Below are 16,235 nucleotides of genomic sequence, written 5' to 3'. Positions count from 1 at the left end.
CAAGATTGCATCCTTTTTATGGCTGGGTAACATTCCATTATGTGTGGAATATAACATGAAATATTGCCATATCTTCTTTTTTAAAAAAAAGATTTTATTTTTGGGGGGTGGGGGGAGAGAGCATGAGCAGGAGAGGAGCAAAGGGAGAGGGAGAAGCAGATTCCCCTCTGAGCAGGGAGTCTGATGTGGGGCTCCATTCCAGGACCCTGGAATCATGACCTGAGCTGAAGGCAGATGTTTAACCAACTGAGACACCCAGGCTCCCTTGTCATATCTTTTTTACCCATTCACTTATTGACAGACACTTCAGTTGTTTCCAGATCTTGGTCATTGTAAATTATGCTCCAATAAACATGGGGGTGCATACATCTTTTTGAATTAGCGTTTTTGTTTTTATTTGGGTAAATACCCAGTAGTGGAATTATTGTGTCTTTCTTTGTTTCTTTTTTAAATTTTAAATAAATTTTGTTACACAAAGTTCATCACATACTTGGATATTTCTCTACATACCTCCCCCCTTTGTACACAATTCTTGCTCTCCACAGAATGTCTGCTTCTGAGCTTCTCATATGGTGATATCAGGCAAGCACTAAAATCCTGATTTTAACAGTTCAGTAGTAAAAATGCCTCAGTGATTTAAGTTGAAAGCAGTACATTGTCCTTGTGCTCAGTTATCAGGAACATATAAGTATCTTTTTATTCAAAAGTACAGAATAAATTATCTGCAGGCATGGACAATGACAGCAGTAAACTATTATATGTTGTCAACTGTAACTGATGGTTACAGTGATTTCCTTAAACATCAGCCATCCTTTTCTTCAGTCATTTCCTTCAACACTCTTCTCTGAAATTATGTGAGGAGCTCTGCCTTGAGCTTCCTCTCATAGTTCATTAGTAATGGCTCAGCACTATTCTAGGAATTAGAACATACCACTGCCAATAATACCTTCCATTCCACCCATTCTGCCCATGCCAGAGTCCTTCTCTTCTTTGAAAATTCAAGACAACTTCTGCTTTAGTTAATAGAGAGGCCACTCCAGCAGCATCGAAGAAAGCAGTTCTTAGGACTTATTTGGATCAACGATTCCTTTTTCCATTATATTCATGAAATCTTCAAGCATAACATTTTAACCAACTCCTGAGGAAGTTCACATAATTTTCTCAACTCTGTGATCCTTCAACAGTCTGCATTCTTAGCAATTGTCACTGCAGGAATTTTCAGTGTTCATCTAATAATTTCTATACCAAGTTTTTGATCTCCACTAGCTGGAGTTATTGAGCCCAAGGCTGGAATACACACTGAAGCAGGGAACAACTGCTTCCCAGAACAATGCCTTTCTTCAGTAGCAGCTCCTGTGACATTGAGGGCATCTGTGACCCTCTTTCTTTTCATTCACATCAATACCACTTGTCCCACCAATTTTCAGCTCAGCTACTCTAAGAGTTTGCCAGATGTTCATTCAGTTTTTCCTTTTCATATTCACTAGTTGTGACATCTGACTGCTCAGTGATTTCTTGAATATATTTTTCAATTTGAGCCTTGTCATCTTTTCAAGAGCATGGCATCATCTCTGGTCACAAAGACCTCTCCAAATTTTCTTAAGTCACGAAGCTGAACATCTGTAAGATTAGTCAATCCTTCTCTAAACACTGCACCACCAGTAGCAGTAGCCATGTCTTTAAGCTGGTTCTTTCTTTTGTTGCCAGAACCTGGAGCTGTGACTGCTATAATCTGAAGACCTATTTTTAGCCAATAGGCTAAATACAAAGCCAGCATCCTTAGAGCTTCTTCATCAACATCTTTAGCAGTTTTGACTAAAGTCTTATACTGAGCATAGGTAATTTCAAGAGCAGGTAAAATGGATAGGACACTAGAAATTTTCTTTTCACTCAGGAGAACATAGGTATCTTGGAATTGTATTAATAAAGTATGGAGAAATATAACCTCCATCACCATCAATCTAATAATTTCTAATTCATCATTTAGTGTCTTTATATCCTTTACTGTGATGATGCCCTCTCTTCCAGTCATTTTCATTGCTTCAGAAATGATGTTGCCAATTTCTTAGTCTCCACTTGCAGAAATCATAGCAACCTGAGTAATTTCTTCAGGGATTGTCACAGTTTTAGACTACTTCTTAGGTTCAACAACTGCAGCATCAACAGCTACCATTTCCACAGAACAGCTCCTTTGTTAGTCTTCTTGAAGCCTTCCTTGGCAATAGAGCATGTAGAGTATAGTAGCAGTAGTGGTGCCATCCCCAGCCTCTTCATTTGTATTATTGGGAAAATCTTGAACAAGTTTAACACCAATATTTTTATATTTATCTTTTAGATCAGTGAACTTAACTTAAAAATAGTCATACCAAAGAAAATAAAAAAAAAAATAGTCATACCATCTTTTGTTACTTTGAGACTTTCCCAATTCTGTTGAATAATCACTTTTCTTCCCTTTGGTCCCATAGTAATGGCTATAGCAGGCTAAGAGGCTAAAAGGTCTGCACTTTGATGCATCAAAGCTCAGATTGTGGCAAGAGCCCAAGTGAGATAAGGAGCCAGTGCCCTGAACACAGGCCTAATTTGGCAAAAGACTATGGGTAATCAAAGCATTTCTGTAGGGTAGCAGCAGGGTGTGCTGGTGGTGAGACAGGCAGTTGGAGGTGAGTAAGGCATAGAATGCATGGTATAAATGGCCAGGATTATATGGTATTTCTATTTTTAATTATTTGAGGTACTCCCATATTGTTTTCCATAGTGGTTGAACCAATTTACATTCCCACCAGCAGTGCATGAGGATTCCTCTCTCTCTACATCCTCACCAACACTTGTTACTCCTTTCAGATACTAGTCATTCTGACAGGTGTAAGGTGATACCTCATTCTAGTTTTGATTTGCATTTCCCTAATGATTAGTGATGTAGAGTATCTTTTCATATGTCCATTGGCCATCTATATGACTTCTTTGGACAAGTGTCCATTTAGTTCCTCTGTTCATTTTTAGTCCGATTATTTGTGTGTGGGTTTTTTTTTCTTTTGATGTTGAGTTTGAAAAGTTCTTTATACATTTTGGATATTAACCCCTTACCAGATATATCACTTGCAAGTGTCTTTTCCCACTCTGTAGGTTGCTTTTTTGTCCCATTGATGGTTTTCTTTACTGTGCAGTACCTTTTTATTTTGGCATACTCCCAATAGTTTATTTTTGCCAGACAGAAACTCTTTACCCCCTAAATAGTAATTCCCTATTCCTTCCTCTCCCCAGCCCAAATAACCTCTATTATACTTCCTATCTCTGTAAATTTATTTATTCTAGTTATCTCATATAAGTGACATATATTTTCACTTTTGTATCTGACTTTAAGGCTGAGTAATATTCCACTTATGTATATACATTGTTTTTCCATGATGGACATTTGAGTTTTTCCATCTTTTGACTACTGTGCATAATGTTGATATAAACATTGGTATACAATTATCTGCTTGAATTCCTGCCTTCAATTCTTTGGGGTATACACCTGGAAGTAGAATTGATGTACCACGTAGTTAATCTATGTTTAACACAGCCAAGATCATTTGAATTGTCTTGTAGCCATTAAAGAAATTAAATTCATTAAAAAATTACTTAAAAATTTCCAGGCCCAAATAATTTCATTAAAGAATCCTACAAAATACTAAATGAAGAATTAATGCCCGTTTTGTATAATCTCTACCAGAAAATAGAAGACAGAGCAATTCTCAATTCATTTTATGAGACTAATACCAAAACCAAACAAAGGCAGTACAAAAAAGGGGAAAAGTTTATGTCACTATCTCTCATGAACTTAGATGCAAAATTATTCAACAAAATGTTAGCAAACTGATTTTAAGTATGTATAGGAAGAATTATGCACCATGATAAAATAGGATTTATTCTACACATGCAAATCTGGTCCAACATTCAAAAACAAATCAATGATATCAATTTATCATATCATATAATACTATCAATTGGTGCAGAGAAGGCACTTGGCATAATCTAACACCTATTAATTATGAAAACTTTAAGCAAGTTAGAAATAGAGAAGAATTATCTCAACTTGAAAAAAAATTTGCAAAACCTTACTGCTAATAACATACCTAAAGGTGGAAGACTGCATGCTTTCCCTCTAACAATGGGAAGAAAACAAGGATTCTGTTCTTACCACTCTTATCCAATAGAGTGCTGGAAGTTCTAGCTACTGAAATAAGACAAGAACAACAACAACAAAAAAAGTCACACAGATTGGAAAGGAAGAAATAAAACAATAAAACTGGCCCTCTTTAAGTAACATGATTGTTTATATAGAAAATTCCTAGACCACAGAAAAAAATTGCTGGAACTGATTCAGGAATGCATCAAAGTTGCAGGATATAAAATCAATGCAGAAAAGTCAGTTTTATTTCTAAGCACTAACAATGAAGTGAAAGAAAGAAAACCAAGGAATCCATCCCATTTGCAATTATACAAAAGTCGATAAGATACCTAGGAATAAACCTAACCAAAGAAGTAAAGGATCTATACTTTGAAAACTGTAGAACACTTATGAAAGAAATTGAGGAACACAAAGAAATGGAAAAACATGCCATGTTCACGGACGGGAAGAATAAATAATTATTAAAAATGTCTATGCTACCCAAAGCCATCTACACATTCAATGCAATCCCAATCAAAATACCATCAACATTTTTCACAGAACACAAATAAGATATATATGCTGAAAATTGCAAAATGCTAGTGAAAGAAATCAATGAAGACCTAAATACAAGAATAGATATGCTGTGTCCATGGATTAGAAGATTAAACATGGAAAAGTTGTCCGCTTTTCCCTCAAATTGATCTACAGACTTAATGCAATTCCTATCAAAATCATACCAAGATGTTTGTAAATATAGAAAGTCCAACCTAAAATGTATGTGGAAAAGCACAAGACATAAAAGGGCTAAAATGATCTTTTAAAAAGAAGAATAAGGTGAAAGGAATCACTCTACTTGATATTAGAGCTTACTATAGTTTGTTATAGCTACAGTAATTAAGACAGTTTGGTATTGGTAAAGGGATAGACACATAAATCAATGGGACTAAATAGAAAACACAGGAAAAGGCATGCACAAATATGCCAACTGACTTTTCATAAATGTGCAAAAGCAACTCAATGGAGGAAAGATAGCTTTTTCAACAAATGATGCTACAACAACTTGGTATCCGTAGACCAAAAAAATTAACCTCTCATCTATACACATCACACCTTATAGAATAATTAACTCAAAATGGACACAAGCTTAAATAAAAAATGTAAAACTATAAAATTCACTTTAAAAATTGGAGAAAAATCTTAAGCATTTAGGGCTAGGGAAAAAATCCTTAGGCTTGATACCAAGAACAAGATCCATAAAATGAAAGATTGATTAGTCAAATCTTATTTAATTGGAAATTTTTGCTCCACAAAAGTTCATGTGAAGAGGTTGAAAACACAAGGTGGAGACTGGGACAAAATATTTGCAAGCCATATATCTGGAGAAGGACTTTTTCTGAAACATATAAAGAACTCTTAGAAGAATGAAGATAGCAAGTGGCATAATATTAGATCCCAGAACTTATCCTCTCATTCAAATACCAATTTAACAACCACACATGCACAAAAAAAGCTTATGAGAGCTCCAAAATTCAGGTCAGTGTTTACAGCACATCAGTCGAGCACAGAAATGAGAAAAGAGTCATTGGAAAAGTTAAGAAAATAGTTTCACTTTACTTGCACAATCTTTCCCCCAAGCCAACACAGTGCAGTGTCAAGAGCAATCCCTTTAGCCAATGAGTTCTCTTGTAGGGGAAAGAAAGAGAAAGCCCACTCATAGACTCTAGCACTGGGTCCGCTCACGGTCCCCACCAATTGGTCTGCCCACAATCTATGGCTCGGCTCATTGATAAAGGGCTTTTCTTGACAAAGCAAGGTTATAAAGACTTAAGAGGTGATTGCTTCTTCAAATACTCAGAAACCAATGCAAGGTTATAAGAATCATAATGAATTGGGGAAACATGACACCACTAAAGCTCCAGCAACCAACTCTAAATAAATGAAGATCTAAGAAATGTCTGAAAAAGAATTCAAAATAATCACCTTAAAGAGCTACAAGATAACACCAATAAACAACTAAATGAAATAAGGGAACAATATATGGACAAAATAAATACTCCAACAAAAACATAGAAACCATAAAATAAAGGAACCAAACAAATTCTGAAACTGAAGAATACAATGACTAAATTGAAATAACTTTTAAAACATTTTGACAAAAGTCTTCACCAAGCAGAAGAAAGAATCAGTGAATGTAAAGACAAGTCATTTGAGATTATCCAGTCCAAAGAAAAAAATAAGGAAAAAGAGCATGAAAAGAGTGGAGAAAGCCTGTGATACTTGTGAAAACATAAGTAAACCAAAATACATTATGTGAACACCAGGAAAAGAGAAAAAAAGTGAGGACAGAATGTTTATTTAAAGTAATAATGACTAAAAACTTCCCAAACCTGTGGAGGGAAATAACCAGATTCATGAAGTCTGAATAACTTCAAAAATATTGACTCTAAAGGTGTCTACACCAAGACACATTATACTTAAATTGTTAGAAGTCAAATTTAAAGGTAGAATATTTAAAGCAACAAAAGAAAAGCGATTTGTCATGTACAAAGGAACCCCCATAATACTATTATAAATGAATTTCCCAGAACAAGTCTGTAAACTGGGGAAAAAGTGGGATAATAAATGCAAAGTCCTGAAGGTGTGTGTGGGAGGGGGGCAGCCAACCAGGAATGTTATACCCAGCACAACTGTACTCTAAAAAGTGAAGAAGGAGGATGTAAGATGATGAAGTTATAGGTAGGGGAACCCTATGCTTGTGTTGTCCCTTAAACACAGCTAGATAAATATCAAATCATTCTTAATACCCAAGAAATCAGTCTGAGGACTGGAGAATATACTGTACAACTAGAGGGGGAAAAAGAGGCCACATCAAAGATAGGAGGTGTGGATGCATGATTTGGAGGAGAAAAGAATCATGGGAGGGGAGAGACCCCTGATCACAGAAAGGAGAGAGAGAGAGAGAACAGTGCACAGGGGATTGCACAAGAAAACTTCCCCAAAACCAATGGCTGGGAAAATGAAAGAGGTTGATTATTGTCAGTTTTTACAACCAGGGGAGTTTCAAGACTGAAGTTTTAGAGCCTGCACTGTGCCTGAGTGGAAGCTGGCATAAACAGTGATGCTTCAATGGAGGAGGGCAGAGGCCCAGAAGTGGACAGGATGCTCCTAATATCCCCTCAGTCAAATATGGAAAGACAGTTCCCCTTCTGGGAGCGCATTTGGAAGAGGTAACACTACCTCTTAGGGGACAAAAGAACTGGTATGTGCTATTATGCTGCCTTGTTCATTAGCATAGGAAAAGAGACACCTGCTGAGGGCAGCCAACCTGGATGCCAGCTTTTTTTTTTTTTTTTTTTTAACCAAAGAGGTTAAAGATCTGTATTCTGTAAACTGTAGAACACTTATGAAAGAAATTGAGGAACACAAAGAAATGGAAAAACACGCCATGCTCATGGATTGGAAGAACAAATATTGTTAACATGTCTGTGCTACCCAAAGCAATCTATACATTCAAAGAATTCTTTTCAAAATACCATTAACATTTTTCACAGAGCTGGAACAATGAACCCTAAAATTTGTATAGAATCAGATAAGACCCCAAAGAGCCAAAGGAATGCTTAATAAGAAAACCAAAGCTGGTGGCATCACAATTGCAGATTTCAAGCTGTATTACAAAGCTGTAATCATCAAGACAATATGGTACTGGTACAAGAAAAGACACATAGATGAACGGAACAGAACAGAGAACCCAGAGATAGACCCACAACTCTATGTCAACTAATCTTTGATAAGGCAGGAAAGACTATCCACTGGAAAAAAGTCAGTCTCTTCAACAAATCTTGTTGGGAAAACTGGACAACCACATGCAGAAAAATGAAACTGGACCACTTTCTTATACCTTACACAAAAATAAACTCAAAATGGATGAAAGACCTAAATGTGAGAAAGAAAACTATTAAAATCCTAAAGGATAACACAGGCAGCAACCTCTTTGACCTCAGTTGCAGCAATTGCTTGCTAGACACATCTCCAAAGGAAAGAGAAACAAAAGCAAAAATTAACTATTGGGACTTCATCAAAATGCAAAACTTTTGCACAGCACAGGAAACAGTCAACATAACTAAAAGGCAACCCAGAGAATGGAAGAAGAGATTTGGAAATGACATATCTTATAAGGGGTTAGTCTAAAATCTTATGAACTTATTAAAATCAACACCCCAGATACAAATACTCCAGCTAAAAAATGGGCTGAAGATGTGAATGGACAATTTTCCAAAGTTATTCAGATGCTACCAGATGCATGAAAAGATTCTCAACACCACCCATCATTAGGGAAATACAAATTAAAACTATGATGAGACAGTGCATCACACCTTGCAGAATAACACAGTAAACAACAGATGTTGGTGAGGATATAGAGAGGGAAACCATTGTACACTGTTGGTGGGAATGCAAACTTGGGCAGCTACTCTGGAAAACACTATGTAGGTTCTTAAGGAAGTTTAAAATAGAACTATTTTATGATCTAACAATTGCAATACTAGGTATTACCCAAAGGATAAAACATACAGATTCACAGGGCACATGCACTCCGACAGTTATAGCAGCATTATCAAAAATAGCCGAATTATGGAAAGAATACATTTGTCTGATGAATGGATAAAGAAGATGTGACTATATATATATATATATATATATATATGATGGAATATTATTCAGCCACCAAAAAATGTAATCCTGCCATCTGCAAGGATGTGGATGGAACTAGAGTGTATTATGCTAATCAAGTCAGTCAGAGAAAGAAAAATACCACATGCTTTTACTCTTGTGAGATTTGAGAAAGAAAACAGATGAATATAGAGGAAGAAAAAAAAGAGGGAGGCAAACTGTAAGGGATTCTTAATGATTGTGTAGAAACAGGGTTGATGGAGGAAAGGTAAGCAGGGGATGGTTTAAATGGGTGGTGAATATTAAGGAGGGCACTTGCTGTGATGAGCACTAGGTATTATATGTAAGTGATGAATCACTAAATTCTACTTCTGAGACTGATATTCCACTATAAGTTAATTAGCTACAAATTAAATGAAAACTTGAAACAAATAAATAAATAATAAAAAATTAAAATGGAGGAGAGATAAAGTCTTTCCCAGATCAATAAAACTGATAGAATTCATCACTAGGTAAGCTGAAATAAAAGAATGCTAAAAAACATGATGAAAGCATAAATTTCACAGGTAAAGATAAATATATACAAAAATATAAAGTAATATGATAATAATGGTGCATAAGTAACTTTAAATCTTCGTATGAAAGTTAAAAGACAAAAGCGTTAAGAATAACTAGAACCACAAAAATTTATAAATGGATATACAATGAAAAATAAGTAAATTCCAATATAAATAAAATAAAGAAGGGGTTAGTAAAAGTGTGGTTTTTAATACAGTTGAATATGCATTGTTATTAGCTTAAATAGACTGGTAAAATAAGAAATCTTATTCACTCTTCATGGCAATTAAAACAGAAAAACCTAGGGAAATTAAAAAAAATAAAGAGAAAAGAATCAAAGTATGTTACTACAAAACACATATACACACAAAACAAAAACACACAAAAATCTACAAATATGACAAATCACAAAGACAGCAAGAAAAAAATAAAGGAACAACAGACTATAAAACAGACCCCCCCCCACCAAGTGAATAAAATGAGAGTAGTCTTTACCTATAAATAATTATGTTAAGTGTAAATGGATTAAACTCACCAATCAAAAGATATAGAGTGACTGAATGGATAAAAAACAAAACCCAACTATATGCTGTTTATAAGAGATTTGTCTTAGATTTGAGGACATACATAGGTTGAAAGTGAAGTGATAGAAAATGATATTCTGTGCAAATGATAGCCAAAAGAGAGCAAGAGTGTCTATACTTATATGAGATAGAAAAAGACTTAATGGGGGTACCTGGGTGGCTCAGTGGGTTCAGCCTCTGCCTTCACCTTGGGTCATGATCCCAGTGTCTTGGGATCGAGCCCCACATCAGGCTCTCTGCTCAGTGGGGAGTCTGCTTCTCCTCTCTCTCTGCCTGCCTCTCTGCTTACTTGTGATCTCTGTCTGTCACATAAATAAATAAAATCTTTAAAAAAAAAAGGCTTTATGTAAAAAACTGTTATAAGAGACAAGGATGTTCCTTACATAATGATACAAGGATAAATTCTACAGGATTTTATAACAATTATAAGTATAAATGCAGCCAAAATCAGAGTATTTTAAATATATAAATTAAATATTGGCAGATCTGAAGGAATAATTAGACAACAATATAACAATGTTAGGAAATTTTAGTTTCCCACTTTCAATAATGGATAGGTCATCCAGACAGAAAATTAATAAGAAAACAGCCAACTTGGACAAGCTATAGACTAAATGAACCTAACATCCATATACAAAATATTCTTCCCTAGCACACACAGGACATTCTCCAGGGTAGGTCACCTGGGCCATAAAAAAGTCTTAACAAATTTAAGAAAATTGTGATTACTCTAAGTACAGTTTCTAAACACAATGGAATAAAAGTAGAAATCAGGGGTGCCTGGGTGGCTCAGTGGGTTAAGCCGCTGCCTTTGGCTCAGGTCATGATCTCAGGGTCCTGGGATCGAGTCCCGCATCGGGCTCTCTGCTCAGCGGGGAGCCTGCTTCCTCCCCTCTCTCTCTCTCTCTCTGCCTGCCTCTCTGCCTACTTGTGATCTCTGTCTGTCAAATAAAATAAATAAAATCTTAAAAAAAAAAAGTAGAAATCAATAACAAAAACAGAAAAAAGGAAAAGTCATCTTTACATGGAAATTAAATAGCACATTATTGAGCAATCATTGGGTCAAAGAGGAACTCAAAAGGGAATTTTAAAAATATGTCAGAGAAGGAGGCAAGATGGCCGAAGAGGAAAGGACCTCATTTCATCTCGTCCCTTGAATTTAGCTAGGTATATATCAAATCATCTGAACACCTATGAATTCAAACTGAGATGTAAGAAAAGAATTACTAGAATTCCACAAAGAAAATTGACCACTAGGGGCTTCAGAGAAATTAATCTGATGGGATATATCAGAAGGTAAATCGTGGGGTAAAGGAGCCTCCATAAGCTAGCTGATTACCAGAAAGTGATACAGCTCCAGAATGCAAAATCAGAACTTTTAGAAGTCTACTCCAGTAAGGACGGTCCCTGCCTGAAAGGCACTCAGGTGGCAAAGTGGGGAAGAATCCTTGGTGCGACAGCGTGATCTCAGGATCCCTGGGGTCACAGAAGGAATGGGGGTGCTTGAGCCAGCAGGGTTCTCAAGTGTTGGAGCAGGAAACTGGCTATGATCAGCAAGCCTGGGAGTGGGCTCTGAGCTCAGTTTGCCATAAACTGCAAACTGTGGCTGAATGATGTGGTGGGGGGGACCTGCAAGGGGGAGAAATGAGACAACAACTCCCCCAAGAAGGGCAAGGTGGGTGCATGCAGGATCAGGTGACCACTCTCCCTGCAGAGGCCTTGCAAGCGACTGACCCCTAGTGACCTTCCTCCCTTCCCTGGAAGGATTGGTGTAGGTGCACACCACAGGAGTCTGCAGAGTTTGGTGCATGCGAAAGTGAAGACTCATTTTCCCTGAGGATTTACTAAAGAGAAGGGACTGCAATCTTTTAGCTCCTGGGCTGGAGATCCTGTGGGCCATTTTATTTTCATCCTTTAAAGTGGAGCAGAACCCTTCAGGGAACAAAGCCACATAGAACAACCAGAAGCAGCTTACAATGAGCCCAGTCCCCTGGCAGGCGACATTGCAACTGGCCCAGGCAAACACACTTGAGAATCAGTGCAACAGACTCCTTTCCCAGAAGACCAGCTAGAATATCAGGTAAATACCAAATTTATGGATCACACAAAACTGCAAAACCCCAAGGCTAGGCTAGGGGGAAATAGTATATAGAATTTGAGGGTTTTTCTCATGATTCTGTCATTTTTCAGGTCATATTTTCCTTTTTTTTTCTTTTTTTCCTTTTCAAACTGTTTCTTATTTTATCAAATCTGTTTTTAAGTCTTTTTTTAACTTTTATTTTTACATTTATATTTTATAGATATATTCTTCATTTTTTGCTTCCTTTCACATGTTTTTTGTTTGTTTGTTTATATGTAAGTTATGCTTTCTTTACAATTTTGGGATTTCGTGTCTTCTAACAAAAAGACCAAAATACACCCAGGATCAAGTGGATCACTCTGTTTTGTCCACCCAGAGGATTATATTCTCTCCCTTTTCCTTTTTTTTTTTTTTCCTTTTTTCTTATTTGGTTTCTGACATTTTTGGATTCATCTAGTGTGTATTTTGCTTGAGTTGTAGTGGATATTTTTTATTTTGTTCTCTCATTCATTCATTCTTCTCTGGACAAAATAATTAGAAGGAGGAATTCACAACAAAAGAAAGAACCTGAGGTAATACTCTGCCACAGATCTAACTGATACAGATGTAAGTAAAATGTCAGAGCTGAAATTCAGGATAATGATTATGAAGTTACTAGCTCAGGTCGAGAAAAGCATAACAGACATTAGAGAATCTCTTTGTAGAAGTAAAATCTAATAAGGTTGAAATTTAAAATGCGTTACTGAGATGCAGTCTAAAATGGATGCTCTAGGGGCACCTGGGTGGCTCAGAGGTTTAAGCCTCTGCCTTCAGCTCAGGTCATGATCTCAGGGTCCTGGGATCGAGCCCCACATCAGGCTCTCTGCCTGGCAGGGAGCCTGCTTCCCCTTCTCTCTCTGCCTGCCTCTCTGCCTACTTGTGATCCCCCTCCCTGTGTCAAATAAATACATATAATCTTTAAAAGATAAAAAAAAAAAATAAAATAAAATGGATGCTCTAAAAGCTAGGGTAAATGAAGCAGAAGAGAGTCAATGACATAGAAGACAAGATTCTGGAAAGGAAGGAAGCTGAGGAAAAGAAAGAAATACAACTAATAGACCATGAAAGAGGGCTTCAAGAAATCAGCAACACCATTAAATGACACAATATTAGAACTATTGGGGTCCCAGAGGAAGAAGAAAGAGAGAGAGGGACAGAAGATATATTTGAGCAAATCATAGTTGAGAACTTCCCTAATGTTGGGAAAGAAACAGGCATTCAAGTCCAAGAAATAGAGAGAACCCCCCTCAAAATCAATAAAAATAAACCAACACCCTAACATATGATAGTGAAGCTTATAAAACCCAGAGATAAAGAGAAAATCCTGAAAGCAGCTCAAGACAAGGACTCGTTAACCTATAGTGATAGGAACATTAGACTGGCAACAGACCCATCCACTAGAGACCTGGCAGGCCAGAAAGAAGTGGCATGATATATTCAGGGTAATAAATCAGAAAACATGTAGCTAAGAATATTTTATCCCACGGGGTGCCTGGGTGGCTCAGTGGGTTAAAGCCTCTGCCTTCGGCTCAGGTCATGATCCCAGGGTCCTGGGATCGAGCCCCGCATCGGGCTCTCTGCTCATCAGGGAGCCTGCTTCCTCCTCTCTCTCTGCCTGCTTCTCTGTGATCTCTGTCTGTCAAAAAAATAAATTTAAAAAATCTTAAAAAAAAAAGAATATTTTATCCCACAAGGCTCTTATTCAGAATGGAAGTAGATATAAAGAGCTTCCAGGACAAACAGAAACTAAAAGAATTTGTGATCACTAATTCAGCCCTGCAAGAAATATTAAAAGGGATCCTAAAAGCAAAGAGAACCCAAAAGTAACATAGATCATAAAGAAACAGAGACAATCTACAGAAACAGGGACTTTAATTTAATACAAAATACCTCAGACTAATGAAAATGAGAACATAACAAACTCAAACTTATACAACAAAAGCATCACAAAGATGGAAATTTATTGCAATGAATGCCTACATTAAAAAAGAAGAAAGATCTCAAACAACCCAACTTTATACCTCAATGAACTAGGAAAAGAACAAATTAAGCCCAAAGTTAGCAGAAGGAAGAAAATAACAAAGGTTAAAACAAAAATAAATGTAATAGAAAAAAATCAACAAAGCTAAGAATTGGTTTTTGAAAAGACAAACAACATTGATAAACCCTTAGCTAGACTAAGAAAAAAGATTCACAAAAGTAAAGTCAGAGGTGAGACAGGAGATGTTTCAGTGGAGCCACAAAAATACAAAAGATCATAAAGGACCATTATGAGCAACTATATGGCAATGAAGTGGACAACATAGTAGAAATGTATTAATTCCTAGAAATATACATCCTATCGAGAGGGAATCATGAAGAAACAGAAAGCCTGAACAGACCAATAATAAATAAAGAGATTGAATCACTAATCAAAAATTTCCCAACAAAGAAAATGTCAGGACCAAATAACTTCACAGGTCAACCCTACCAAACATTTAAGGAAGAATCACCAGTCCTTTTAAAATTCTTCCAAAAATAGAGAAGAGAACACTTCCAAATTCGTTTTATGAGGACAGTGTCACCTTGATATCAAGGTCAGGCAAAGACATCACAAGAAAAGAAAACTACAGGCCAGTATCTCTGATAAAAATGATGCAAAAATCCTTAAGAAAATATTAGCAAACTAAATTAAATATCGTATTGAAAAGATCATATATGATCAAGTGGATTTATCCCTGGAATCAAGAGTGATGCAACATATAGGAATCAACCAATCTGATACACCACATGAGCAGCATGAAGAATAAAAATCACATGATTATCTGTGGAAAAGCATTTGACAAAATTCAACACCCTCTCATGATGAAAACTCTCAACAAATTAGATACAGAAGGACATACCTCAACATGATAAAGACCATATATGAAAAGCTCACAGTTAACACCATATCTAACCGTGAAAAACTGAAAGGTTTCCCTCTAAGATCTGTAACAAGGTAAAGATGCCCACTCTTAATACTTCCACTTATCATAGTGCTGGAAGTTCTAGTGAGAGTTATTAGGTGAGAAAAAGAAATAAAAGGCATTCATATCAGAAAGGAAGAAGTAAAATTGTGTCTGTTTGTAGATGACATGATCTTATATGTAGAAAACCCTAAAGATCCCCCCCTTCCCCTAAAATACTGTTAGAACTAATAAACGCATTTAGTAATGTTTCACAGTACAAAATCAATACACAAAAATGAGTTATACTTCTAGATACTAATAACCATTCAAAAAGAAAATTAAGAAAATTATCCCATTTATAACAGCAGGAAATACTTAGAAATAAACTTAGCAAAGCAGGTTAAAGATTTTTAAATAGAAAAGTATAAAATACTGATGTAAGAAATTGAAGTAGACACAAATAAATGTGTTCACATGTTCAAAATTGGAAGAATTTATATTGTTAAAATGTCTATACTACCCAAAGAAACTACAGATTCAATGCAGCCTTTATCAAAATTCCAATAGCACTCTTTATAGAAAAAAAAAAAAGTCCTAAAATCCATAAGAAACCACAAAGAATCCTGACTAGCCAAAGAAATTTGGGTAAGAAGAACAAAGCTGGGGAACCTGGGTGGCTCAGTTGGATAAGCGACTGCCTTCAGCTTGGGTCATGATCCCAGGGTCCTGGGATTGAGTCTCACATCAGGCTCCCTGCTCTGTGGGGAGTCTGCTTCTCCCTCTACCTACTACTCCCCCTGCTTGTGCGCGCTCTCTCTCTCTCTGTCAAATAAATAAAATCTTAGGGGCACCTGGGTGACTCAGTGAGTTAAAGCCTCTGTCTTCAGCTCAGGTCATGATCCCAGGGTCCTGGGATCGAGCCCTGCATCTGCTCAGCGGAGAGCCTTCTTCCCCCTCTCTCTCTGCCTACTTGTGATCTCTGTCTGTCAAATAAATAAATAAAATCTTTAAAATAAACAAATAAATAAATAAAATCTTAAAAAACAAAGAAGAATAAAGCCAGAGACATCATATTCCTGACTTCAAAATATATTACAAAGCTACAGTAATCAAAATAATATGGTATTGACATAAAAACGGATATATAGGCCAACAGAACAGAATAGAGAGACAAGAAATAGCCCCATATATATTGTCAACCAATCTTTGACAAAGGTGCCAAGAAT

General features: G+C 36.4%; 1 pseudogene; it reads right to left on the bottom strand.

Moving 5' to 3' along the window:
• Positions 1-920: 920 nt before the first annotated feature.
• Positions 921-2,610, bottom strand: LOC101693186 (annotated as a pseudogene).
• Positions 2,611-16,235: the final 13,625 nt, after the last annotated feature.

This window comes from Mustela putorius, unplaced genomic scaffold (assembly GCF_011764305.1).
Source record: "Mustela putorius furo isolate JIRA1106 unplaced genomic scaffold, ASM1176430v1.1 tig00003834_pilon_pilon_pilon, whole genome shotgun sequence".
NCBI lineage: Eukaryota > Metazoa > Chordata > Mammalia > Carnivora > Mustelidae > Mustela > Mustela putorius.
The sequence above is the reverse complement of the archived record's forward strand: the minus strand, read 5'-3'. Positions and strand labels throughout refer to the sequence as shown.